The sequence below is a fragment of the Gorilla gorilla genome, chromosome 8, assembly GCF_029281585.2.
Source record: "Gorilla gorilla gorilla isolate KB3781 chromosome 8, NHGRI_mGorGor1-v2.1_pri, whole genome shotgun sequence".
NCBI lineage: Eukaryota > Metazoa > Chordata > Mammalia > Primates > Hominidae > Gorilla > Gorilla gorilla.
The window spans coordinates 145,884,762-145,912,323 of NC_073232.2; the positions used below are offsets into that span (position 1 = coordinate 145,884,762).

At 41.1% G+C, this 27,562-nt stretch overlaps 1 protein-coding gene across 1 annotated transcript in view; it reads left to right on the forward strand.

Moving 5' to 3' along the window:
- CYP2E1 (cytochrome P450 family 2 subfamily E member 1) overlaps positions 1-27,562 on the forward strand; it is a 47,886-nt gene that overhangs the window by 1,838 nt on the left and 18,486 nt on the right. The window contains exon 2 of the mRNA XM_055353999.2: positions 4,809-4,985. The gene's annotated coding sequence lies outside the window, so the exon portion shown is untranslated. The remainder of the gene's footprint in view (positions 1-4,808; positions 4,986-27,562) is intronic.

Consider the following 27,562-nt stretch of genomic DNA (forward strand, 5'->3'; position numbering starts at 1 on the left):
ACCCTGTGAGGGCACAAAACGCCCTGACAAACCTCATTTCAGTTTTTCCTTCTTGGAGATTAGTCTGTTATTCTTAAATCAGGGGCTTATCAGGGTCTCTGTGTTTCTTCCCAGGGAAAGAGTGGGCATCTAGAATGTGGGAGGTAATACATAATACCTCCAAATCTCCAGGGCATATTTATTTCTTCAGATATCATGCTTACTGCCCCCCACTTTTTTTTTGTTTAGAAACAAAGAAAGAACAAAAAGAAGAGAAGGAGAGTAAATTCTTGTTTCCAAGTTAGACAAGAGAGTTATGATTAAATGCCACCTTGGGTCCACAAGTCTTCCATAAGAAAAACAATGAAAGGATTTCTGGATGATTCTATTATGACATCACAACTTGCAGCAGAGGCAGATGTAATGAGGCAATACTTGACATTGTTTTCAGGGCATTTGGTAGGTTCAATGGGAAACAAAACTCTTAAAACCCATATCTGCTGGCTGGTGCTTAAAGTTTCTATCTCAATTGTCTTAGTCCATTTAGTGTTGCTATAAAGGAATAGCTGGGGCTGGGTAATTTGTAAAGAAAAGAGGTTTATTTGGCTCATGGTTCTGCAGGCCGTACAGGAATCATGGTGCCAGCATTTGCATCCGATGATGGCACAGGCTGCTTTCATGCATGGTGGAGGGTGAAGTGGAGCTGGCATGCAGGGATCACATGGCAAGGCAAGAGGGGAAGTGAGTGAGTGAGTGAGCAAGACAGAGAGAGAGGGGAAGTGAGTGAGTGAGCAAGACAGAGAGAGAGGGGAAGTGTATTAGTCCATTTTCACGCTGCTGATAAAGACATACCTGAGACTAGGCAATTTACAAAAGAAAGAGGTTTAACTGGACTTACAGTTCCACGTGGCTGGGGAAGGTCTCAGAATCATGGTGGAGGCCGAAAGGCACTTCTTACATGGCAGTGGCAAGAGAGAATGAGGAGGGAGCAAAAGCAGAAACCCGTGATAAACCCATCAGATCTTGTGAGACTTTTTCACTACCATGAGAATAGCACAGGAAAGACCAGCCCCTATGATTCAATTACCTCCCACTGGGTCCCTCCCACAAAACATGGGAATTCTGGGAGATATAATTCAAGTTGAGATTTGGGTGGGGGCACAGGCAAACCATATCATTCCACTCCTGGCCCCTCCCAAATCTCATGTTCTCACATTTCATAATCAATCATGCCTTCCCAACAGTCCCCCAAAGCCTTAACTCATTTCAGCATTAACTCAAAAGTCCACAGTCCAATGTCTCATCTGAGACAAGAAAACTCCCTTCTGCTTACGACCCTGTAAAATCAAAAGCAAGTTAGTTACTTCCTAGATACAATGTGGGTATAGGCATTGAGCAAAACCAGCCATTCCAAATGGGAGAAATTGGCCAAAACAAAGGGGCTACAGGCCCCATGCAAGTCCAAAATCCATCAGGGCAGTCAAATCTTAAAGTTCCAAAATTATTTCCTTTGACTTCACATCTCGCATCCAGGTCACACTGATGCAAGAAGTGGGTTCCCATGGTCTTGGGCAGCTCCGCCCCTTGGCTTTGCAGGATACAGCCTCCCTCCCGGCTGTTTTTATGGGCTGGTGTTGAGTGTCTGTGGCTTTTCCAGGCACACAGTGCAAGCTATCAGTGGATCTCTCATCCTGGGGTCTGGAGGATGGTGGCCCTCTTCTCACAGCTCCAATAGGTGGTTACTCCATTAGGGATTCTGTTTGGGGGCTCTGACCCCACATTTCCCTTCTGCACTGCTGTAGCAGAGGTTCTCTATGAAGGCCTTGCCCTTGCAGCAGACTTTTGCCTGGGCATCCAGGCATTTCCATACATCTTCTGAAATCTAGGCGGAGGTGCCCAAACCTCAATTCTTGACTTCTGTGTACCCACAGGCTCAACACCATGTGGAAGGTGCTAAGGCTTAGGGCTTGCACCCTCTGAAGCCATGGCTGGAGCTTTACCTTGGTCCCTTTTAGTCATGGCTAGGGGCAGCTGGGACACAGGACACCAAGTCCCTTGGCTGTACACAGCATGGGGACCCTGGGCCTAGCCCAGGAAACCATTTTTATCTTGTACACCTCCAGGCCTGTGATGAGAAGGGCTGCTGTGAAGACCTCTGACATGCCCTGGAGAGGCATGTCTTTTCCCCATTGTCTTGTGAGTTAACATTCTGCTCCTCGTTACTTACGCAAATTTCTGCAGCTGGCTTAAATTTCTCCCCAGAAAATGGAATTTTCTTTTTCTATTGCATTGTCAGGCTGCAAATTTTCCAAACTTCTATGCTGTGCTTTCCTTATAAAATGGGATGCCTTTAACAGCACCTGAATCACCTCTTGAATGTTTGCTGCTTAGAAATTTCTTCCACCTGATACCCTAAATCATCTCTCTCCGGTTCAAAGTTCCACAGGTCTCTAGGGCAGGGGAAAAATGCTGCCAGTCCCTTTGTTAAACATAACAAGAGTCACCTTTGCTCCACTTCCCAACAAGTTCCTCATTTCCATTTGAGACCACTTCAGCCTGGACTTTATTGTCCATATTGCTATCAGCATTTTGGGCAAAGTTTCTAGGAAGTTTCAAACTTTCCCACATTTTCTTATCTTCTTCTGAGCCCTCCAAATTGTTCCAACCTCTGCCTGTTACCCAATTCCAAAGTCAATTCCACATTTTTGGGTATCTTTTCAGCAACACAACACCCCACTCCTGGTACCAAAATCTGTATTAGTCAGGGTTCTCTAGAGGGACAGAACTAATAGGATAAATATTATATATGTATATATATATGTATATATGTAAATGGGAGTTTATTAAATATTAACTAACATGATCGCGAGGTCCCCACAATAGGCTGTCTGCAAGCTGAGGAGCAAGGAGAGCCAGTCCAAGTCCCAAAACTGAAGAACTTGGAGTCTGATGTTTGAGGGCAGGAAGCATCCAGCATGGGAGAAAAATGTAGGCTGGAAGGCTAAGCCAGTCTTGCCTTTTCATGTTTTTTTGCCTGCTTTATATTTGCTGGAGGCTCATTAGATGGTGTCCACCTGATTAAGGGTGGGTCTGCCTTCCCCAGCCCACTGACTCAAATCTCCTTTGGCAACACCCACACAGACTCACCTAGGATTAATACTTTTTACAGTCCTTATTTCTGCAGCTGGTCATGTGGTCGTAGCTGGTATTGATGACTACCTTCTTCTATTGCCCACTGTGTATTCCCTTTACCTTCTGCAAGCACCTCATCAGATCAAGGTTTTTTTCCTGGTGGAGTGACTTAAACCTTCATTCCTGAAGGGTCTGGACCATTTGTAGTCCTCCCTGGATTGGGCTGTTGTAGTTTCTCATTGACCTTAATCACAGGGCATGGTAATACTAAATGACGTCCTAATGGATCTCCTGTATTCCATGCATGCTCCTCCTTACCTCTATTATGGAGTAGTAGACTGATTTCATCTTGATAGTCTGGGTCAATCAACCTAGCCAACACTGTAACTCCCTTCTTAGCCTGTTTACTTAAAGGTAGGAGGAGCCCAAAGTGTCCAGGTGACAATCTTAACTTTCAGTTTAATGGAATTGTTGTGTCTCCTGGTGGCAGTGTTAATCCCTCTGGAACTAAGATCTCTAGGCTAGCAGAATGTTGCAGGAACAGGAAGCAAAAATTTTGCTACTGGATCATTAGGGGTGATGGTGAGTGGTGCCACTTCCACTTCCACCCCTTGATTCCTGGACCCGTGAATCCTGGCTATGGGAGAAACAGTACCATATATCAGATGCTGATTCAGTGCATACACAGCCTTCTAGAGTACTTTGCCCCAGCCCTGCAAAGTATTGTCACCTAATTGACATGGTAATTGTAGGGTCCAGCCCCACAGGGTTGGTGTGTTTTCTCCTTCTGTGTGGAAACGAGAGAGCGTAGAAATAAAGACACAAGACAAAGAGATAAAAGAAAAGACAGCTGGGCCTGGGGGACCACTACCACCAAGACACGGAGACTGGTAGTGGCCCCGAATGCCAGGCTGCACTGATATTTATTGGATACAAGACAGAGGGGCAGGATAAGGAGTGTGGGCCATCTCCAATGATAGGGAAGGCCACATGGATCACGTGTCCCCTGGACAGGGGGCCCTTTCCTGCCTGGCAGCTGAGGCAGAGAGAGAGAGGAGAAAGAGAAACAGCTTACACCATTATTTCTGCTTATCAGAGACTTTCAGTACTTTCACTAATTTGCTAATGCTAACTAAACGGCAGAACCAGGTGTACAAGATGGAACATGAAGGTGGACTAGGAGTGTGACCACTGAAGCACAGCATCACAAGGAGACGGTTAGGCCTCCGAATAACTGGGTGGGCCTGACTAATGTCAGGCCTTCCACAAGAGGTGGAGGAGTAGAGTCTTCTCTAAACTCCCCTGGGGAAAGGGAGACTCTCTTTCCTGGTCTGCTAAGTAGTGGGTGTTTTTCCTTGACACTAATGCTACTGCTAGACCACAGTCTGCTTGGCAATGGGTGTCTTCCCAGATGCTGGCGTTACCGCTAGACCAAGGAGCCCTCTGGTGGCCCTGTCTGGGCATAACAGAAGGCTCACATTCTTGTCTTCTGGTCACTTCTCACTATGTCCCTTCAGCTCCTATCTCTGCATGGCCTGGTTTTTCCTAGTTTATGATTATAGAGCGAGGATTATTATAATATTGGAATAAAGAGTAATTGCTACTAACTACTGATTAATGATATTCATATATAATCATATCTAAGATCTATCTCTGGTATAACTATTCTTATTTTATATTTTATTATACTGGAACAGCTCGTGTCCTCGGTCTCTTGCCTTGGCACCTGGGTGGCTTGCCACCCACAGCAATTATGACTTTGAAAGGCCATTCCACCGTTCTATCAATCCAGCTGCTTCAGGATGATGGGCAACGCGGTAAGACCAGTGAATTCCACGAACATGAGCCCACTGCTGCACTTCTATGGCCGTAAAGTGAGTACCTTGGTCAGAGGCAATACTGTGTGGAACACCATGATGGTGGATAAGGCATTCCGTGAGTCCACAGATGGTAGTCTTGGTAGAAGCATCATGTGCAGGATAGGCAAACGGATATCCAGAGTAAATATCTATTCCAGTGAGGACAAATCTCTGCCCTTTCCATGATGGAAGAGGTTCAATATAATCAACCTGCCACCAGGTAGTTGGCTGACCACCCTGAGAAACGGTGCCATATCGAGGAATCAGTGTTGGTCTCTGCTGCTGGCAAATTGGGCACTCAGCAGTGGCCATAGCCAGATCAGCCTTGGTGAGTGGAAGCTCATATTGCTGAGCCCATTCATAACCTCCATCCCTGCCACCATGGCCACTTTGTTCACGGGTCCATTGGGCAATGACAGAGGTGCTTGGGAAAGAAGCTGAATGGTGTCCACAGAAGTGGTCATCCTATCCACTTGATTATTAAAATCCTCCTCTGCTGAGGTCACCCATTGGTGAGCACTCACATGGGATACAAATATCTTCACAGTTTTTGACCACTCAGAGAGGTCCATCCACATACCTCTTCCCCACATTTCTTTGTCACAATTTCTGATCATTCTTCTTTCAAGTCCCTGACCATCCAACCAAACCATTAACTACAGCCCATGAATCAGTATATAATCGCACATCTGGCCATTTCTCCTTCCATGCAAAGTGCACAACCAGGTTCACTGCTCTTAGTTCTGCCCACTGGGAAGATTTTCCTTCCCTACTGTCCTTCAGGGATGTCCTAGAAAGGGGCTGTAGTGCTGCAGCTCTCCACTTTTGGGTGGTGCCTGCATATCGTGCAGAACCATCCATGAACCAGGCCCAACTAATTATAGGGAACTTCCCATGAGGCCATCGGGGCAGGCTCAGGGAGAGAAGGCAGGGTGGCAGGAGTGGAGACCATGGGCATTTGAACCACTTCCTCATGTAACTTACTTGTGCCTTCAGGACCTGCTGGAACCTGATCACATATATACCACTTCCATCCTGTGGTCATTTCCCTAGTGCCACTTCCATTTGATGACGGAATGCTGCTGTGCACAACCCACTTAATGGCTAGATGGGTCAGAAAGTACCCAGTTTATGATAGGCAGTTCAGGTCGCATGGTGACTTGGTGACCTACAGTCAAACGTTCAGTTTCCACCAAAGCCCAGTAACAGGCCAAGAGCTGTCCCTCAAAAGGAGAGTAGTTATCTGCAGAAGATGGCAGGGCCTCGCTCCAAAATCCTAGAGGCCTCCGCTGTGATTCACCTATGGGAGCCTGCCAAAGGCTCCAAACAGCATGCCTACCTGCCACTGACACCTCAAGCACCATTGGATATGCTGGGCCATATGGCCCAAGTGGCAGAGCAGCTTGCACAGCAGCCTGGACCTGCTGCAGAGCCTTCTCTTGTTCTGGACTCCACTCAAAACTGACAGCTTTTCAGGTCACTCAATAAATGGGCTGGAGTAACACACTCAAATGAGGAATGTGTTGCCTCCAAAATCCAAATAGGCCCACTAGGCATTGTGCCTCTTTCTTGGTTGTAGGAGGGGCCAAATGCAGCAACTTATCCTTCACCTTAGGAGGAATATCTCTACAGGCCCCACACCACTGGACCCTTAGGAATTTTACTGAGGTAGAAGGTCCCTGAATTTTAGGCAGATATACTTCCCATCCTCTGGCATGCAAATGTTTCACCAATAAGTCAAGTGTTTGCTACTTCTTGCTCACTGGATCCAATCCGCATAATGTCATCAATGTAATGGACCAGTGTGATATCTTTTGGAGGCAAAAACGATCAAGTTCTCTCTGAATAAGATTATGACACAAAGCCAGATAATTCATATACCCCTGAGGTAGGACAGTAAAGGTATATTGCTGGCCTTGACAGCTGAAGGCAAATTGTTTCTGGTGGGCCTTATGGACAGGAATGGAGAAAAAGGCATTTGCCAAGTCAATGGTTGCACACAAAGTACCAGGAGATGTGTTAATTTGCTCAAATAATGAAACCACATCTGGTACAGCAGCTGCAATTGGAATCATCACTTGGTTAAGCTTATGGTAATCCACTGTCATTCTCCAAGATCCATCTGTCTTCTGCACAGGCCAAATGGGAGAGTTGAATGGGAATGTGGTGGGAATCACCACCCCTGAGTCTTTCAAGTCCTTGATGGTGGCACTAATCTCTGCAATCCCTCCAGGGACACAATATTGTTTTTGATTTACTATTTTTCTAGGTAGAGGCAGCTCTAATGGCTTTCATTTGGCCTTTCTCACCATAGTAGCCATCACCCTACCAGTCAGGGAGCCAATGTGAAGGTTCTGCCAGCTGCTAAGTATGTCTATGCCAATTATGCATTCTGGCACTAGGGAAATGACCACAGGATGAGTCCAGAGACCCAGTGGACCCACTGTAAGTCAGACCTGAGCTAAAACTTCATTAATTACCTGACTCCCATAAGCCCCTAATTTAACTGGAGGACCACAATGACGTTTTGGGTCCCCTGGAATCAATGTCAGCTCAGAGCCAGTGTCCAGTAGTCCCTGAAATGTCTGATCATTTCCCTTTCCCCAGTGCACAGTTATCCTGGTAAAAGGCCAGAGGTCTCCTTGGGGAAGGATGGGAGAAAGATTCACTGCATAAATTGCTGGTAATGTAGTAGGGTCCTTCCTAATGGGAACTTGGCTTCCCCTTCATTCAAGTGGTTCTGGATCTGTAAACTGGCTCAAGTCTGGAAATTGATTAAGAGGCCATGATTCTATGTTTTTATAATTCAAATTAGTCTTTTATCCATTCGACCTAGAAGTTTTCTGCTTGTATAAATTAAGTAGGAATGCAGTAGGCTTTCTATCAATTTCACTTCTAGGAACATCATGATTAATTAGCCAATGCCAGAGCTCTACACGAGTCAGACTATTCTGATTGCCACTTTGCCTCTGCTGTCCATTATGATAGCGATGCCCACCTTGCTTTTGATAGCTGAGTGCCACCACTTGGCCCCTGCCACCTTGGGATCCAATTGTTACCATTGTATTTAAGTTTTGTAGTTGAGTGACTGTGGCTCCCACCATTAGATCTGACATACAGAGAAAAGCAATTGCAAGGCTCTTCAAAGATTCAGGTGCTGCCCTCACAAATCTATTTTGCAAGGCGTTGGTCAAGGGTGTATCTTCTGGACCCTCCCAGCTGGGATGAGTAGGTCTAAAGTGACTAATCCACTCCACCATCCCAATCTCCCTAAGCCTTTGTATCCCTTCCTCTACATTAAACCAAGGGAGATCAGGCATTTCCACCTCGCTCACAATGAGCCATCTTTTAATCCATATTTCAGCAAACCAATCAAACAAACAAACCATTAGAAACTTTTTTAATTCCCCAAGCTGCAACATTAAAAGCAGAGTTCCTACTTAGTGGGCCCAAATCAATAAATTCAGCCTGATCCAACTCTATATTCCTTCCCCATTATCCTATACCCTTAATATCCATTCCCGTGCCTGTTCTCCAGATTGCTGTTTATATAAATTAGAGAACTGAAGCAGATCTTTTTGAGTGTAGTGCACCTCCTCATGGGTCACACTCTCAACCTCACCTCTAGAGGCCCACCAGGACTTTAATCTAGTTACAGGTCTAGAAGCAAACAGAGGTGTTGGAGGGTAGCTCCTGAGGAGAATCAACATTATCTTGCCTGGCATCTGCCTCAGGGGAGGCCATCACTGTTGTCTCAGGCAGCACAGGGTTTATCTCTTCAGACAAAGGTGGAAAGGCTGATGGCAGCATGGGTCGGGGAGGGGATGTTGCCACTACTGGGGATGGGGAAGCTGTTTCTTCTGGCCAAAAAAGTTCATCAGCATTTATGAACTCAAGTGTCTCCAGCTTCATCAGGGTCCTCCCACATGTCCCCATTCCAAGTTTCAGGATCTCATTTTTTTCCAGTCAATGCACTCACTTTAACAGTAGACACCTGGTGAGGCTGTGCATGCATCTTTCGTTGCAGGTCAGCCACTCAAATGATAAGAGCTTGCATCTGTTTTTCCACAATTTCAGCTCTTTCTCTGAAAGAGATGAGACTCTCATTCAGGGCAACCTTAGCAGATTTGAGGCTCAGTATCTGCCTCTGAAGCCAGGAGATAGAATCCCTGAGTTTATCATTTGCTTTCATCACTTTGTCCACTGAACTTAGGAGCAACTAACCAGTTTCATTATGTTTCTTGGTTCTCCACATATGGTCAAAGGTATTATGTACAGAGTCACTAACTCCTTGCCTCTCACACGCGGTGAATCAGGAGTGTCAAATGCATTTATTTTGCATAACTTACTAAACAGTTTATGCCAAGGACTATCAGTGTTTTACATACTATTAGAAGTATAGACCTTAGCATTTTTGCACCTAATCATATTAAGCAGCCAAATCCAGAAACTGAAAAACCAATGAAAGAACTCCATCCTTAATATTCTGTTCCTCTAGAACCAATCCTGATACCAAAATCTGTATTAATCAGGGTTCTCTAGAGTATATATACACACAATATATACATATAAAGGGAAGTTTATTAAGATTAATTTACATGATCACAAAGTCCCACAATGGGCTATCTGCATGCTAAGGACCAAGGAGAGCCAGTCTGAGTCCCAAAACTGGAGAACTTGGAGTCTGATGTTCGAGGGCAGGAAGCATCCAGCATGGGAGAAAGATGTAGACTGGGAGGCTAGGCCAGTCTCACCTTTTCATGGTTTTCTGCCTGCTTTATATTCGCTGGAAGCTCATTAGATGGTATCCACCAGATTAAGGGTGGGTCTGCCTTCCCGGCCCACTGACTCAAATGTGAATCTCCTTTGGCAACACCCTCACAGACACACCCAGGATTAATGCTTTGAATCCTGCAATCCAATCAAATTGACACTCAGTATTAACCATCATGGGCAGGCTCTTTTCAACAGCCATCTCTTGGGCGAACTAATAAAGTGAGAAGTCACTACACCAGGGCATTAATGTATTCATGAGGGATCCACCTCCATGACCCAAACACCTCCCATTAAGCTCCACTTCCAACACAGGGGATCACATTTCAACATGAGGTCTGGAAGGTCTAATATCTAAACTATAGCATAAATATATCTCAAAAGAAATAAAATATGGCCATTCACTTAGGCAAGGAGCTCCCTGATTGTTGCTGTGTCCTAGAACATACACTGAAGTTTACAAAAACATTGAAGAGTAGTTGTATCTAAACAGATTTTAATTTTAGACAGCATGAACGCATTCCTTGCCATGAAAAATGAGGAGGTGGCTGCCTATGTTATCTTGTCAGAATTCATATCATTTACAGTCTATGCCAAAATTGTTTACTCTCATATTTTATAAATATAGTGGCTACCAGTATATATGATCAGAAACTTCTGATCCTAGCTTCTTTATTTCTAAGTTTTATTTATTTTATTTATTTTATTTTTTATTTTTTATTATACTTTAAGTTTTAGGGTACATGTGCACATTGTGCAGGTTAGTTACATATGTATACATGTGCCATGCTGGTGCGCTGCACCCACTAACTCGTCATCTAGCATTAGGTATATCTCCCAATGCTATCCCTCCCCCCTCCCCCCACCCCACAACAGTCCCCAGAGTGTGATATTCCCCTTCCTGTGTCCATGTGATCTCATTGTTCAATTCCCACCTATGAGTGAGAATATGCAGTGTTTGGTTTTTTGTTCTTGCGATAGTTTACTGAGAATGATGATTTCCAATTTCATCCATGTCCCTACAAAGGACATGAACTCATCATTTTTTATGGCTGCATAGTATTCCATGGTGTATATGTGCCACATTTTCTTAATCCAGTCTATCATTGTTGGACATTTGGGTTGGTTCCAAGTCTTTGCTATTGTGAATAATGCTGCAATAAACATATGTGTGCATGTGTCTTTATAGCAGCATGATTTATAGTCCTTTGGGTATATACCCAGTAATGGGATGGCTGGGTCAAATGGTATTTCTAGTTCTAGATCCCTGAGGAATCGCCACACTGACTTCCACAATGGTTGAACTAGTTTACAGTCCCACCAACAGTGTAAAAGTGTTCCTATTTCTCCACATCCTCTCCAGCACCTGTTGTTTCCTGACTTTTTAATGATCGCCATTCTAACTGGTGTGAGATGGTATCTCATTGTGGTTTTGATTTGCATTTCTCTGATGGCCAGTGATGATGAGCATTTTTTCATGTGTTTTTTGGCTGCATAAATGTCTTCTTTTGAGAAGTGTCTGTTCATGTCCTTCGCCCACTTTTTGATGGGGTTGTTTGTTTTTTTCTTGTAAATTTGTTTGAGTTCATTGTAGATTCTGGATATTAGCCCTTTGTCAGATGAGTAGGTTGCGAAAATTTTCTCCCATTTTGTAGGTTGCCTGTTCACTCTGATGGTAGTTTCTTTTGCTGTGCAGAAGCTCTTTAGTTTAATTAGATCCCATTTGTCAATTTTGTCTTTTGTTGCCATTGCTTTTGGTGTTTTGGACATGAAGTCCTTGCCCATGCCTATGTTCTGAATGGTATTGCCTAGGTTTTCTTCTAGGGTTTTTATGGTTTTAGGTCTAACGTTTAAGTCTTTAATCCATCTTGAATTGATTTTTGTATAAGGTGTAAGGAAGGGATCCAGTTTCAGCTTTCTACATATGGCTAGCCAGTTTTCCCAGCACCATTTATTAAATAGGGAATCCTTTCCCCATTGCTTGTTTTTCTCAGGTTTGTCAAAGATCAGATAGTTGTAGATATGTGGCATTATTTCTGAGGGCTCTGTTCTGTTCCATTGATCTATATCTCTGTTTTGGTACCAGTACCATGCTGTTTTGGTTACTGTAGCCTTGTAGTATAGTTTGAAGTCAGGTAGTGTGATGCCTCCAGCTTTGTTCTTTTGGCTTAGGATTGACTTGGCGATGCAGGCTCTTTTTTGGTTCCATATGAACTTTAAAGTAGTTTTTTCCAATTCTGTGAAGAAAGGCATTGGTAGCTTGATGGGGATGGCATTGAATCTGTAAATTACCTTGGGCAGTATGGCCATTTTCACGATATTGATTCTTCCTACCCATGAGCATGGAATGTTCTTCCATTTGTTTGTATCCTCTTTTATTTCCTTGAGCAGTGGTTTGTAGTTCTCTGTGAAGAGGTCCTTCACATCCCTTGTAAGTTGGATTCCTAGGTATTTTATTCTCTTTGAAGCAATTGTGAATGGGAGTTCACTCATGATTTGGCTCTCTGTTTGTCTGGTGTTGGTGTATAAGAATGCTTGTGATTTTTGTACATTGATTTTGTATCCTGAGACTTTGCTGAAGTTGCTTATCAGCTTAACTAGAAAATCTAGAAGAAATGGATAAATTCCTCGACACATACACTCTCCCAAGACTAAACCAGGAAGAAATTGAATCTCTGAATAGACCAATAACAGGATCTGAAATTGTGGCAATAATCAATAGCTTACCAACCAAAAAGAGTCCAGGACCAGATGGATTCACAGCCGAATTCTACCAGAGGTACAAGGAGGAACTGGTACCATTCCTTCTGAAACTATTCCAATCAATAGAAAAAGAGGGAATCCTCCCTAACTCATTTTATGAGGACAGCATCATTCTGATACCAAAGCCGGGCAGAGACACAACCAAAAAAGAGAATTTTAGACCAATATCCTTGATGAACATTGTTGCAAAAATTCTCAATAAAATACTGGCAAAACGAATCCAGCAGCACATCAAAAAGCTTATCCACCATGATCAAGTGGGCTTCATCCCTGGGATGCAAGGCTGGTTCAATATACGCAAATCAATAAATGTAATCCAGCATATAAACAGAGCCAAAGACAAAAACCACATGATTATCTCAATAGATGCAGAAAAAGCCTTCAACAAAATTCAACAACCCTTCATGCTAAAAACTCTCAATAAATTAGGTATTGATGGGACGTATTTCAAAATAATAAGAGCTATCTATGACAAACCCACAGCCAATATCATACTGAATGGGCAAAAACTGGAAGCATTCCCTTTGAAAACTGGCACAAGACAGGGATGCCCTCTCTCACCACTCCTATTCAACATAGTGTTGGAAGTTCTGGCCAGGGCAATTAGGCAGGAGAAGGAAATAAAGGGTATTCAATTAGGAAAAGAGGAAATCAAATTGTCCCTGTTTGCAGATGACATGATTGTATATCTAGAAAACCCCATTGTCTAAGTTTTATTTTGATTCACTTCTTCTTGTTCTGGGCTTTATGGTCAAGTAATTTGTTTTAGAAAACTTTACTGGGAGGTGACATCAGCAACATGGTGGCACAGGAGACTTCCACCTCTCCCTCCACCCATGGACACGTGGAATAAACACCTACACATGGATAAATTTTCTTTGAGAGAAAGTCAGAAAAAGTTGAGAGTCTCTTACACAGCAGACAACTGAGAAAATATTCACATCAAGCAGGTAGGAAAAGCTGAGGCACACGCAGGCACAAATATCACCCTGGGTACTGCACCATAAACCAGGAAAAACTCCCAACACATAACTTCTCCCTGAGGAGAGAAGGGTATGGACCACATGTATATGACCCTAGCTCCAAGGTTCCCACGGTTTGACTTTTAATTCACCTAGCTCTGGTAGTGGAAGGCACTAGGCCTACACAAGTCTCCCTAGACCACAGAACAAAGTGGCAAAACCCTAAAAGGAGTTTGTCGGTATACTCCTCCAACTTCTGCTAACAGCAGAGCTTCTAACTAGCCTGAATTAGGGAGTCAACCGGGCTGACAAACTGCAATATTCCTCTGTTATTGGTGGTTTTTCTTTCCAAAGTTTCAGTTAACTATGGCCAACTGCAGTCTGAAAATATTAAATGGGAAATTCCAGAAATAGACAGTTTGTAAGTTTTAAATAACTGTTATCACCATATGTTGTTATAATTGTTCTATTTTATAATTAGTTATTATGTTTCCTTCATTATTGTGCCTGATTTATAAATTAAACTTCATCATACATATGTATAGGAAACAAAGCATAGTATATACGGGGTTTGGTGCCATACACAGCTGCAGGAATCTGCAGAATGTCTTGGACTGTATCACCCACGGATAAGGGGGACTAGTGTATAGCCCTCCGGGAGGCTAAGCAGTAGCTCAGCACATCTTAAGCCTTCTCCTCTCCTGTGGTTCACCTGTGATATATCCAGATCTACCCATTCTTTCTGGAAGAGGTTTGTCCACACACTGACTGCCCCAACTTTTACAGCTCCCACCCAAAAGACTGCATCCTAAACTGTCTAACTCTGGGAATGAAAGCGTCTTGGCATTTGCTAGTCTCCCTAGATTATGGTACAAATAGGTAGTTTTAAAAGGGCAGGCAAGGTTGGGCGCGGTGGCTCACGCCTGTAATCCCAACACTTTGGGAGGCCAAGGTAGGTGGATCACCTGAGGTCAGGAATTCGAGAACAGCTTTGCCAACATGGTGAAACCCTGTCTCTACTAAATATACAAAAATTAGCCGGGTGTGGTGGCGGATGCCTGTAATCCCAGCTACTCGGGAGGCTGAGGCAAGAGAATCATTTGAACCCAGGAGGCGGAGGTTGCAGTGAGCTGAGATTGCACCACTGCACTCCAGCCTAGGCGGCAGAGTGAGACTCCGTCTCAAAAAAAAAAAAATAAATAAAAATAAGAAAGAAAAAAAATGGGCATGCAAGCACTTATAGGAGTTACACCCGCAAGGACCAATGCAGACAAGAGGTTAAATACACGCCTTCCAGTTTCTCCCTGGAAGGGGTTAGTCTGCACAATTTTCCAGTTATTGCTTAAGGATCAGGCTCCTATCTAGCCTGCATCTGGGAGCCAACAGGGCCGACAAACGATAGACCTCCAGGATTCTGAATGAGAGTTCAGGCACTTCCCAAGCCTTTCCCTCCACCTCACCCCAGTGATAAAACCAGCTCTGTAGATTCCTTTTAGAAGTAGTTTGTGCACCAAGTGCCACAACTTCTACAGCTCCCACCCAGAGGAGTGCCTCCTTAACCACCTAACTTTGGGAATTGGTGGGTCTCTGCATTTCTGAGTCTCCCTGGACGACAGAAAATAAAGAAGTGTACATTCAACAATCCAACTTCTAGTGACTATCAGAGGGTGCATTCTGCATGAAAATGCAGACACTTGTCACAGATCCTTCTTCTGACATAGGCATAGAGAGTGGGAGATAAACTCTTGCTCTTAGCTTCACCCTGAGCAAAGAAGAAACTGGAACATATATTTAACACTCCAATCTTTCCAACTGCATCTAGTTTCTATCTTACGTATCTCAAGGCACTGACAGGACTTGGCACATTGTAAAATTCTACGGTGGGCAGTCGGGGGGCACTAAAATCAGAGACAGTGGTTTGGACAAACCAGGATTTAAGAGGCACCTCAGAATCTCTGGACCGATTGGTGAGGGCCTTCTCCTACACTGACAGAACTGGGAGTCTCACAGTCTGACAGAACTGGGAGAGGCTGTTGTCTTATGTAATGCACGGACACTAATACAGAGAATCAAACGAAATAGAAAAACAGGGAAATGGGTTCCAAATAAAAGATCAAGATAAATCTGCAGAAACCAACCCTAGTGAAGTGGAGATGTATGATCTACCCAATGAGGAATTCAAAATAATGGTCATAAAGATGTTCACTAAGGTCAGGAGAAAAATGCATAAACAAATAATTTCAAAAAAGAGATAGAAAGTATTTCAAAAGCAGCCAATAGAAATTATAAAACTGAAGAATATAATAACTGAACTGAAAAATTCAATAGAGGTGTTCAACAGCAGACCAGATTAAGTGAAAGAGAGAACCAGTGAGATTAAAGACATGTCATTGGAAATAATCCAATCCTAGAAGTAAAAAGAATGAAAAAGATAGCTTACAGGACTTCAACAAGCAGAACAATATATTCAGAATTGGTAGACCAGGAGGAAGAGAGGGAGAAAGGGACACAAAACATATTCAAAGAAATGATGGGGAAAAAACCTCCCAAGCTTAGGGAAATAAATTGAAATCAAGATTCAGGAACCTCAGATGACGCCAAATAGGAAAAATCCAGAGACACATATTTGAGACATATTATAATCAAATTGTTAAAAATTTAGACAAAGAGAGAATTTTGAAAGCAACAAGGGACAGCAACTAGTTACACAAAAGGGATGCCCACTGTGTAAGATATCCATGGATTTTCTTTTTCCAGGAACTTTGTAGGCCAGGAAGGAGCTGGATGATATATTCAAAATCCTAAAAGAAAAAAAAATTACTGCCCAAGAATACCATACCTAGTAATACTATCTTTCAAAAATGAAGGCAAGAATAAGACTTTCTCAAACAAACAAAAGTCGAGGAAGGATATCACCATTAGATGTGCCTTACAAGAAATTCTAGGAATTCTTCAAGCTGGATAAAAAGGATACTAATTGATACGATAAAAATACAAAAATAAAAAACTTACTGGTAAAAGTAAGTACATTGTCAGATTCAAACTACTAATCAGGCAATGGTCCTGTGTAAAACAATTCTATCTCTAGTACGAAGGTTAAAAGATAAAACAATTAAAAACAACCATAGCTACAATAATCTGTTGAGAGATACAAATGATGAAATGATATAAATTGTGACATCAAAAGCATAAAATATGAGGTGGGGGAGTAGAAATGTAGAGTTTATTTATGCAATCAAAATTAAGCTTTTATCAGCTTAAAAATAGCTGGTTATAAACATAAGATGTTTTCTGCAAGCCTCAAGTAACCACAAAGCAAAAATCTATAGTAGATACACAAAAGATAAGAAGAAAATAGTCAAAGCATATCACTATAGACAAGCGTCAAACCATCTAAGATCAAGAACAAGACAAGGATGCCCACTCTCACCACTTCCATTCAACGTAGTACTACTGTCAGTCTTAGCTAGAGTAATTAGGCAAGAGCAAGAAATAAAAGGAATCCAGATTGGAAAGGAGGAAATAAAACGGTCCCTGTTTGCAGATGACATGATATTACATACAGAAAACCATAAAGACTACATCAAAACTACTAGAACTGATAAATAATTGCATTGAGGGAATTGTTTTGTACCCGTTTATGGTGGGAGTTACATAAAATATAATATATACTACAATAAATATAATAAATATACTCTATATTATAAATATAATATATATAATACATATAATAGCATTATATTTCATAGATCTGTACACCAAAGGAAAAGAAGTCTATTTTACATATGATGATTTTGAAAAATAAAAGAACGGAAAGTAGTATGGAGACTTCCATTTAATGATAGTAGATGCGTGTCATTTTTACTATACTCTCCTCTTTTAAAACTAGCCAAGAATAACAATGGAACAAAAAAGAAAATTCCAAAATTAGTGCAGCAGGGAAATTGCCATGAGCACCATCACATCCTGAATCTTAGCTTTGAACAACTTGTCTGCAACAAATGAAGAGAATGCAGAGACCCCAGATATGCCTTTCGAGGCCTTTGGTAGGTCACGTATTTCTCCAAATTCATGTCAGACCCAACAGTGCATGATTAAAACAGTGAGCAACCAATACAAGGAGGTGTCTGAGAAGGTGCTCCTGCCACGGTCATGAGGACACATGTGTCAGCTCCTCAACTGTTCCAAAAAGCATGAGAGATGTGAAGCAGAGCCACACAAGACCTTCAGGAAGGCAGGACCACTCCACCCACCCCACCTGCAACAGGCCACTCATCCCAGCCCAGTGTGGATTAGGAGAGAGTTCTGGGAGTTTCCTTGCACAGAAATAACTGATACCATGTTTATGAATTAGAGCAGTCATTGTTGCAACATATCCGTTCTCCACAAATTGATCTATAGATTGAGTGTGATTCCAGACATTTCAGCAGTTTTTGGTAGAAATGGACAAGATGACTTTAAAATGTAGGTAGAAATGCAAAGGGCCAAGAATATCCCCTAGGAGAGGAACAAAGTTGGAAGAGTTACACTATCAGATATCAAGAGTAATTTTTAAAATGTTCTAAATAAGACAGTGTGGGATTGGTGCAAGGAGGGACAAATAAACCAATGGAGCCACACAAAGTGCAGACTCACACATGCATAGAAGCTTGACTTATGACTTGTGCTTACCTTACGTTATAGCAATTTCACTTTTAGATATATAAACAACAGAGGTAAGCAACGCAGGTGCATTAAAAGGCAGGCACTGAAATTTCATGACAGCATTATTTGCATAGTGAAAAAGTAGAAAAAACAGTATTGTTTGGGGTATAATTGATGCATCATGCTATACTCACAGAGTGGAATAATATATAGCAGTGAAAAAGAATGAACTACTTCTACAAATAACACAAACATGAAGTTAAGTTCACAAACATGAGTGAATCACACAAACATGAAGCTAAGTAAAAGAATTAAGACACAAAGAATGCATACTGTGTGATTCAGCGAATGTTACATAAAGTCTAAAAGTGGCCAGGACTATTCTGTGGTATTAAAAGGTAGGATAAACTCCCCTAGGACTAGGGGAGGAGTTGGTGACAGCCAGTGATGTTTTTCCGAGGGCGGGTGATGTTTCTACTCTGAAAGCCCTTCGGCATGGCCACACTCATGTTGTGATAACCCATCAGGCTATACACTTAGCATACTTTTCCTTATGTATTTGATAGTATTGAGATTACAACAGCTGCAGTATTTATAGATAAATGCACTAAACAGGACACAGAGAGGTAGTAGACAATTATAAAAGGCATAATTTATGAAGAAGATGTAACAGCCACAAATCTCTATTTACCAAAAACATGGAACTAAATATTTGAACTGAGATCTACTAGAAATAAAAAAAGAACTAGACCATAGTTCTATGACAGTGGCAACCTTCAAAACACAGTTTCAGAATTGGACAAATTTAGTACAAAAAGCAAATATGGAAAAAACTGAATAATGTAATCATTAAACTTACTTTTTAAACAGAAGATAACGTTTTGTTTGTGTGTTCATGTCCCAATTACAAAAATCAATTTTGTACTTGGGAACAAAGTAAACCTTATCAAATTATAAAAAGTAAACACTTTACAGTCCACATTCTTTGATCTTAAGTCAACAAAGTTAGAAATAGTTAAAAGGTAACTCCCCCAATCTTCATTAATTAGAAATTGAAATCAGATTACTGAAAAAAGTAAGAACTTTTGAAACTGATGTACACTGGTGATGTCCTCATACCTATTATTGGAAGTGCCTTATTGCCAGCTTTTCACATTGTGCTGTCGTCATCATTTAACGGACTCTTTTGCAAATTGATCTAACTCTTGCAACATATTATCATTCAATTTCATACAAAGGTTATTCCCTGGCATGCACTTGAGGAGTCTGGGCTTTGTGGGAGTTGTTTCTGGGCATATATTAACCTACAAAATATACGACACAGAAGATTGTCCTTGTAAATAGAGTTTTAAGTTTAAAAAATACAAACTATGGAGTGTTAGATAGGACTCTATTTCCTAGGCTATGAATACAACTGACATATCTTCTGCATATGAAACTTCCAAATGAGATAAATATATTAAAAGCATCACAACTTCCACATGAATTAAATCCAGAAAATAATTCCCCAGGTTTCTGAAATGCTTCTCACAGTCTTGGCAATTTCAAGATGCCACTGGAGTATTATAGGATGTCTCCATGCCATGATTGTCCTTAAAATCTCAGAAATAGATCCTAGAAAATTTAAAAGATGTTGCATAAGTGGAAGTTGCTGATTCTCTCCTTATCTAGTGCTCTGTGGAGGGACACAATCAAGGAGGAACTTCTGCCTCTGAAAATTACAGGTGATCCCACAGCATTCCTGGAGCTTGGAAGGGCTGGGAAGACAGCGTCTGCCAAAAACTGAGGCTAAATTAGAACCTCAGGGAATGCTGTCCTCCTCCACACTCCATAATCTCACTGACAAGCATCATATAAAAATATCAGTGGAATAGAGCTGGTGGAGCTGCAAAAGAGAGCCTCTCTCCCAGGAGCAAAGAGAGAGCGAAAGCGATGCATGCAGACAAACTCGAAGTATGTCTAGGGGAATCAGGAGCTGCTGGTACATGTTCACACAGAAACAACAAACTTGCAACTCAGCCTAACCCCCATTAAGATGAGCACAAGCCCCCACACATAAAGAACTAGCAAAATAAAATGTGTGCTCTTCTCAAAGCATAAAACACTTTTGACCTTAGTATCTACTGTCTTACACAAGATGTCCAGTATGCAAAAAAGCAAGGAAAAACAGAAGACATAAAATAGTCATTACTGCTAGACTCGGATATGACACAGGTGGCGGAACTATCAGAAAGGGAATTTAAAACAACTCAGTAATATGCTAATGGTCCTAATGAAAAAGACAGACCATACGCAAGATCAGGTAGGTCATTTTAGCAGAGAGCTGGAAACTATAAACATGAACGTCATGGGAACAATAGAAATTTTAAACCACAGCACTAGAGAAGAAAGATGCCTTCAAAAGGCTCACCAGGAAACTGGCACAGCTCAGGAAAGACTAAATTAACTTGAAGATAGAGCAGTAGAAACTGTGTGACTCCATTTACATGAAATAGCCAGAATAGGTCAATTCCTAAAGACAGAACACAGACTGGTGATTGCCACGGACTAGGAGCAGGGAGAAATGGAGAGAAGCTGCTTGATGGGTATGAGGTTTTATTCTGGAATGATGAGGATGTTTTGGAAGCAGCGGTGGCGGTTGCACAATATTGTGTATGTACGAAATGCCACTGAGTTGTTCACTTTAAAATGATCCATTTTCTGTTAAATGAATTTCACCTCATACACTTTGAAAAATAATAAATGGGAAAATTAATGTAATTTTCTGCATTAACAGACTGAATAAGAAAAATTATATTGTCTTTTCAAAAAATACTGTAAAAACAATAAAATTCATCCTCCATTCCCACTAAAAATTCACAGCACTCTAGGAATAGAGAAGAATGTCCCTACCTTAACAAAGGGCAACTACAAAAACTTACGGCTAACATCATACTTGAAGATAAGTGGGTAAATGCTTTCCCCCAAGACTGGAAAAAATGTCAACAGTTCCTCTCGCACCACTTGTGTTAGTGTGCTCTCACGCTGCTAGTAAAGACATACCTGACACTGGCTACTTTATAAAGGAAAGAGGTTTAATGCACTCACAGTTTCACGTGGCTGCGGAAGCCTCATGGTCATGGTGGAAGGCGATGGAGGAGCAAAGTCACATCTCACATGGTGGTAGGTAAGAGAGCTTGTGCAGGGGAACTCCCATCTGTAAAACCATCAGATCTCGTGAGATTTATTCACTACTGTGAGAACAGTCTGGGGGAAACTGCCCCATGATTCAGTGATCTCCACCTGGCCCTGCCCTTGACATGTGGGGATTATTACAATTCAAGGAGAGAGTTGGGTGGGGACACAGCCAAACCATATCTCCACTCCTATTCAATACTGTGCAGTAAGTCAAGAAAAAGAAATAAAAGGCAGGCAGATTGGAGAAGAAGAAATAAATCTGTTTTCATTCATAGGTTATATAATTATCTATATGGAAATCCCTACATATTTACCCCCCAAAACCTACTGGAAACTAATAAATGGGTTTAGCAAGACTAGAATATAAAGTCAATGTACAAAAGGCAATTGTATTCCTATGTACCAGCAATGAATAACTAGATAGGAAGCTAGAATTTTTAAATAAAATTAAATGTTTAAAAAACATTTACGATAGCAACATATGAAGCACTTAGATATTAATTTAATAAAATATATGCAGGATATGTCATGTTCATGGGCTGGAAAAGATTCTTGTTAGTGCATCAATTGTCCCCAGTTTTATCTATAAATTCAATGCTATTCTAATCAATATCTTAGCAATCAGATATTGATCAAATAATTCTAAAATTTATGCAGAAAGGCAAAGGAACTAGAATGGTCAAAACAACTATGAAAAAGAACAAAGTTGTAGGACTCTCGTTACCTAATTTACTCCCGCTGCCCAATTTAAAGATGTAAACTGGGTAGCGAGAGTCCTCCAGCTTAATGTACAGTAAAAAAGAGTATGATTTTGGTGAAAGACAAAGACAAGTTAATGGGTCAGGATAGACAGCCCAGAAATAGACCCAGACAAATATACCTGAGTTTTTACATAGGTGCAGTAGCAACTTGATGGACAAAGGGTAGTCTTTTCAACAAACAGTGCTGGGAAAATCGAGTGTCCACATGCAAAACAAATAAACCTTGACATATACGTCATACTTCATTAAAAATTAAACTTTCCCAGTGCTTTGGGAGACCAAGGTGGGAATATCGCTTGAGGCCAGGAGTTCCAGACCAGCCTGGGCTACACAGTGAGACCCTGTCTCTAAAAAAAAAAAAAAAATTAACCAGGCTTGGTGGCACGCACCTGTAGTCCCAGCTACTTGGGAGGCTGAGGTGGGAGGATTGCTTGAGCCTAGGAGATTGAGGCTGCAGTGAGCCAAGATCTCACCTCTGCACTCCAGCCTGGGCAATAGAGGGAGACTGTGTCTCAAACACACACACACACAACACCTGGTTCTTCTTTTTTTTAAAAAAAATTAACAAGATAAAAGTAGGGAAGGCAGGAGACCTTTGAGCCCGAGAGTTTCTATCCTGAACTTTGATTGTAAGGATGTTTTAATTCAGGTGATATTTGGACATACGTATGCAACTTTAACACTGAATTATGCCAACATTCATGACTTTTCTTTAAATTCTCTCAAGCTATTTAATATCGTATCACGTTTTTACACAGAGTAGTTGAACTGTCTGACTTTTTTGCACTTTAATTTTACATTAATGGTTTTAATCTAGATTAGTTTCTCCATTTAAATTATCCAATGAAGATTTGGTTCCTTAGTTTTTTTGTGGGGGGTTCATATCCATTATTTTTAACTCATTATGACTTCTGCCAATGTGAATTTTCCTTTGTGGCCAATATTTCTTCCAATCCTATATTTAAAGGAAAAACTTTATTAGACAAATTAAATTTAACAGAGTTTAATTAGGCCAGAATAGGCTCAGAGAGACTGCAGTGGAGCCACGTGGTGGAAGATTTATGAACAGAAAAGAAATGTAGAGAAAATGAAAATGAGGTCTAGAAACAGCTGGATTGTTTACAGCTCTGTGTTTGCCGTATTTGAACACAGTTTGAACAGTTGCCTGCTCTCAATTTCTGTACAGCCTCGTCACCGATGGTCTGCATACCACACTCTAGGGAGCACTGTGCTAGGCCATACAGTGAGTTCAGTAAACTGTACAAAATTTATATACACACCACATTCTCTGACAACAATGGAATTAAATTAGACATCAGTAAAAGTATAAACTAACAATCTTCATAAAATTATTTTATTTTTAGCTGTGATATTGGCATTGTAAGTAGTTTGAGAGAGATTAGAGAGAGTAAGGTCTTAACTCTAAAGATGCAACAAAATTAACTGCATTTTGACCATTGTTGAATTTGAGTGTTAGCTATGTGGGGGTGCTTTATCTTTCTCTCACTGTTTTTTCACATTTGAAATTTTCTCTAATTAAAAAATAATTTCTATATATTTTGAAAAATACCCCATTTGCACATGAATCATGAATCAAGGGATGGAGATTAAGAAAGCACACAGAGCTCAGTGAATAATGGAACCGTTAAATATCAGCACTTGGGGAAACAGTAACAGAAGATCTTACAGGTAAATATATAATCATAAGTCCTTGTACTAAGAAAGACGGACTGAAAATTAATAAGCCAAATGTCCAACTGAAACTAAGCAGCATACTGGACCCAAAGAAGGGCAAGGGGCAAGATAACAAAGGCAGAAATCATGAAATACAAAATAGTGAGGAAATACAGAGGAATACAACCAAGGCTTGCTCTTTGAAAAAGATTAATAAAGTAGAGAAACTGCTTCTGAGACTACTTAAGCACAAAAAAGCACAAATAAACAATGTTTGGGATGTAAAAGGAACATAATGATAAATACAACCATGATTGTAAACATAAGACAATACTAAAACAAATTTATGTGAATAAATTTTACAGCTTACAAGAAATCACAATTCCTAGAAAAAATGTAGTTTTCATAATCAATTCAAGAAGTGTAGAGCCTGACCAGTTATGCTACTCTTAAATACATTGAATTATTAATTCTAAATGTTTTCACAAATAAAAATACCATATGGTTTCAAAAGTGAGTTCTTCTAAACCTGTTAGATCATTTCAATCTTACATAAACTCTTCAAAAGGATCAAATATGAATGAATGGTCATCAAATCATTCTTTGGAGCCTGGATAATTTTGATATTCAACACAGAGAAAGACAGAAGAGAAAACTATGGGCCAGCCTCATACTGAACATAGATGCAAAAATCCAAAACAACCTGTGAGTAAACCAAATGCAGCTGCCAGCCAGCCCTTCCGCTGGGTGCAAATCCGTCAATACATTAAAAAGACAAAGTGTCAGGACCAAACTGTGTTTATTCCAGGGTCTCAACAATGGTTCAACAGTGGAGGATACATAAATTTATTCACCACTTTCACAAATTAAAGGGGAAAATCATCTGAACATTTCAAAAGAAGCATTTAGTACAATTCAACATCTATTATTAACTTAAAAATTCTTAGTAGACTAGAAATAAAAGGCAATTTCCTTAAACTCAAAAAGTATACCTATCAAAACCTTACAATAAACATCATTCATAAAGGGGCAATGGCTACTGAGCGTCCTCTTAGAGAACTTCTGAGATATTTCCCATTAAAATAAAAATCAAGGCAACAGTGTACTGAGGATCTGTTTGTGCAATAAGACAAGAAAAAGAAATTACAGGAATAAGGATTGAAAGATATAAAGCAGAACTCTCATTGGTCACAGACGACAGGATGGTCTACTGAGAAACCACAAAAGAATCTGCACAGAAATTATTGGAAATAAGAGAGTTTAGGAAGGGGGCTGCCTCTAGGATCAATAAGCAAAAATCATTTGTATTCCTATACATTAGCAATAAATAGTTGGAAAACATAATTTATCAAGAACTCTGCTTAAAAAACTCAACGTTAACTAAGAGTAAGGTTAACAAAAATGTGTACAATTTACATGTGGAAAATTATAAAATTTATTGAAAACATTTTAAAATGGCCTAAATAAATGGAAACAGATTCCACATCATGGATAGGAAAAATCAGTATTTTAAAGATATTTAATTCACAGAGTTTATGTGATTCTGATCAAAATCTCAAAAGACTTTTTGAGGAAATTTAACTAACTGAGTCTTAAACTTTGTATGGAAGAACAAAGACCCAAGGCACTCTTGAAATAAAAAATGGTGGTGGGACTTGAGGTATTGCTCCTCACAAGAGGGCATTAGCTGCAGGGGTGTGCCCGCAGACCCTGACCCAAACGATGGATGAATAAAACGTACACTGACACAGAGATATTCTGCTTTGCCAGTCCAGCTCAGTGTCCGACAGCCTACACACCAAGAGAGGTTTGTCACTGTGGCTGGCTCTGAGCAGCTTGCACTTCAGGCATTTATTTAGTATACGCTTAACAACAGAAGCTCTGAGTCAACACACTTGTGGATAATTAACATGGTTAAGACGGTAGTTCTATGAATGATTAAAGCTCAGGTACCACGGTTTAAATACCATTAGGGGGCAATTTCCCTGGTCAACCTCCTCTGCACCAAGAGGGCCATCTGGCTCAAAGGTTAGTTAATGGAGGTAGGGTAAACAGACTTAACTGGGGAAGCCTCTATTGTCCCTAGTATTTACCCTATGACCTAATGCTCTAAGGTAAGAACCCACTGCCTTCAGCCTGTTCAATGGTTACAAGCTATGTAACCTTTCAGCCTTCCAAAAAGGTTTGTGACTATTCCCTATAACTTTCCCTAATATTTCCCTTTAATATTTCTGCCACCATCCTGAGTGAATCACCACAGGACTTGCACTATTTGATATCAATACTACTATAAAGCTATAATAATTAAAATGCTATGGCATTGGACCAGGGAGAGACAGGCCTCTGATGCATCCCCTGCGTAAGAACTTTGTCTTGTTCTGGAAGATGATTTGGGGATCAGAGACAGGATCCTGGGACAATTCATATCTATATGGGAAAACAAACTTCCTTAGTCCTTACTATGTACAAAAATAAATTCTACATAGATTTGGGGCATAAATGGGAACAGTAAAACCTTATAAGTAAGCAGTTATCTTTATCATCTTTCTGGCTAGGAAAGGATTTTTCTTTTTGAGACATGGTCTCACTCCAACACCCAGGCTGGAAGAAGGGATTTTTTTAAGCTCAAAAAGTGCTAATCCAAAAATGCAAGACTGATAACTTGAGAACATCTGTTGATAAAAAGAATGCCATAAATAGTATAGAAAAGTAACCTAAAGAACGGAAAAAATTATTGCAACACATAGAACTGAGGACGGATCAGAATAAAGCATTCCTGCAAATAATGAGAGACCAAAACCCCAAGGGAAGAGGAGAGCAAAATACATAAAATACATGAGTAGGCATTTCAGAGAAAAGTATGTATAATTTTGACAAGACAGAGATAGAGAGGGAGAGAAAGTTTCTCTACTTTATAATCAGGGAAATGCAAAATGGGATCACAGTTAAATATCATTTTATATTGACTAAATGGGAAAATATTAAGAAATTTATTAGTACATACTGTTGGGAATAACAGGAACACTTAGACACCACTGGAAGCAGGTAAATGGTTCAAATACTTGGAAAACAATCTGGTTCCATGTGTATTAGGTTGCCCAGGTATACACTTGGCCTAGAGATATTCTTACACAGTGCTCCAGGAATCATGTTCAAAAATGTTCCTAGTCTGCAGTAGCAAAACCTTGGGAATAATCGGACAGGACAGTGGTTAAACAAAGTGCCACATACTCATATCTGTGGAGTCACAAAGTCGAGGAACTGCAGCAACACCTCACGACGTGGTAACGAAAAACGATGAGCAAAAAAATTCAAGCCTCCCGGAATATAAATGTTATGAAATCCCTTTAAAAATCCAATTACACAATATAAAAAAGAAAATCACAGGGAACATTCAAAGCAAAATTCGGGACAGCGGCTACCTCTGGAGGGAGGCAGTTGGATGTGAGAGCTTCTGGTAGACGCAGCTTGAATGAGATGTTGTTTGGGGTTGGGAGTGGGCTGCCTGGTGTTCATACGTCGCCACACTTGATAATTTACAGAAGCCTTTCACACGTTTTTTCCTGCGTCTCAAACGGGGTACCAGGAGGCTCAGGGAAACAGCGCAGGCGCCTCCCCGGTGGCTTCTCTCTGGCGCCCTCTGGTGGGCGGGGCCCAGGTGAGCGGGGTCCCCTCGGGGCCTCAGGGAGCCGCAGCCCCGGCGGAACCAGGAGGGCGCCCTCCTCCACCCAGCCGCGCTGCCACTTCCGGGTTGTTTGCTCCCGGAGCCATAACCGCAGCTCAGCGTGCGGGCAGAGCCGGCTGACAGGAGACAGGACACAGCACAGAGCCCCGCGCC